This window comes from Solanum tuberosum, unplaced genomic scaffold, assembly GCF_000226075.1.
Source record: "Solanum tuberosum cultivar DM 1-3 516 R44 unplaced genomic scaffold, SolTub_3.0 scf00378, whole genome shotgun sequence".
Classification (NCBI taxonomy): Eukaryota; Viridiplantae; Streptophyta; class Magnoliopsida; order Solanales; family Solanaceae; genus Solanum; species Solanum tuberosum.
In genome coordinates this window covers 281,865-284,059 of record NW_006239300.1, presented here as the reverse complement: position 1 = coordinate 284,059, position 2,195 = coordinate 281,865, and positions in this window count along the sequence as shown.

The following is a 2,195-nucleotide window of genomic DNA, read 5'->3' as shown; positions in this document are numbered from 1 at the left end:
GCTATGCTGGTGGTATTATTAAAGAGGAAAAAGACAAGTGCAGGAAATTTGAAGACGACTTAAATGATTCCATTAGAAAGAATGTGGCGATCCTGCAACATGAGTAACTTTTGTAAGTTAGTGTCTGCTGCTTTTACTTGGGAGCGACTTGATAAAGAATAAGCTAGTAGAAATGAAAACAAATTTCGGAAGCCTAGACCAGATTTTGGGGGTCCATAAAAAAGGGGAAGATTTGATAATTCTAAGGCTGACAATGATAACATGCCACCGCAGCAAAAGCAAAACAGATCAGATTTTTCTACAGCTAGCACTCCAACTTATGGCCAAGGCAAGCCTCGTGTTCCCACTTGTCCGCAATGTGGAAAGAATCATTATGGTACTTGCAGGAGAGCTTCTGGTGCATGTTTCAATTGTGGGAGCTTTGATCATAAAGTGAAGGATTGTCCTAATCCTAATAATGCTCTTTCCTTGAGAACTGAAGGATCGGTTCATAAGACTTCTATTAATCCTCCTCAAGCTAATAGAGGTGCAAGACCTAAAAACACCCAAGCCGCAGGTACAAGTGGAGCTAATCAAGCTAGTGGACGAAGGACTACTGCACGCGCTTATGCTATGAGGCAGAGGGATGAGCAGGATGGACAAGACGTGGTTGTCGGTAAATTTCACTTATTTGGCTTATGTGTGTTTACAGTGTTTGATCCTGGTTCTACACATTCCTATATTTGTTCATCACTTGTTCTTCCTGAAAATGTGAAATCTATGAAACTTAATTATGATGTGCTGGTTGAAAGTCCTCTGGGTTATCAGGTTGTGTGTAATCGAATTTATCGTGATTGTCCCTTCGTGATTCAAAGCCTGGTCTTCCCTGCTGATTTGATTGAAATGCCCTTCAAGGATTTTGATGTTATTATCGGGATGGATTGGCTTTATAAATATCATGCAGTGGTAGATTGTAGATCAAAACATGTGACTTTTAAAGATCCGATATTTTCACACATCATTGTACAAGGTGAAAGATCGTTGACAGCTAGTATTATTTCAGCGGCCTTGGCAAGAAAATTGATGCGTCAAGGTTGTGAAGCATACCTTACTCACATAGTTGATACACGGTTGGAGAGTCCTTATATCAAGGACATACCTGTTGTATGTGATTTTCCAGAAGTCTTCCCAGAAAACCTCCCTGGATTGCCCCTGAAAAGAGAGGTTGAATTTCCAATCGAGCTTATTCCTAGATTTACCCCTATTTCTATCACTCTTTATAGGATGGCTCCGGCAGAATTAAGAGAATTGAAAGCTCAATTACAAGAACTTCTTGAGAAAGGTTTTATTCGACCTAGTGTTTCTCCTTGGGGAGCTCCTGTTTTGTTCGTAAAGAAGAAATGTGGCACTCTTAGGCTTTGTATTGACTATAGACAATTGAACAGAATAACAAATCAAGAATAGATATCCACTATCAAGGATCGTATGATTGTTTTGAATCAACTGAAGGGTGCTAAAGTATTCTCAAAGATTGATTTAAGGTCTGGATATCACCAACTGCGTGTCAGAGAGGAAGACATTCCTAAAACTGCTTTTAGATCTCGGTATGGTCATTATGAATTTTTGGTGATGCCATTCGGATTGACAAATGCTCCTACGGTATTCATGGATCTAATGAATCGAGTATTCAAACCTTATCTTGATCAGTTTGTGATTGTTTTTATAGATGATATTTTAATATTTTCCAAAAGTAATGAATACCATGATAAACACCTCCGGATTATTTTGCAAATTTTGAAGGAGAAGGAACTTTATGCTAAAATTTCCAAGTGTGAATTTTGGCTTGATGAAGTGACATTTCTAGGACATGTTGTATCAGCCGAAGGCGTGAAGGTGGATCCTAGTAAGATACAAGCAGTTGTCAAATGGAGACCTCCCAAAAGTCCAACCGAGGTAAGAAGTTTCTTAGGCTTAGCAGGATACTACAGAAGATTTGTGAAAGGCTTTTCCATTATCGCCTCTCCTTTGACTAAACTCTTGCAAAAGGAAGTAAAGTTTATTTGGGATGACAAATGTCAAGAGAGCTTTGAAACTCTCAAATCCTTGTTGACTCAAGCGCCTATACTTACTCTACCAACTGAAGGGAAAGAATATGTAGTATACAGTGACGCCTCTCACAATGGTCTCGAATGCGTTTTGATGCAAGAAGGGAAGGT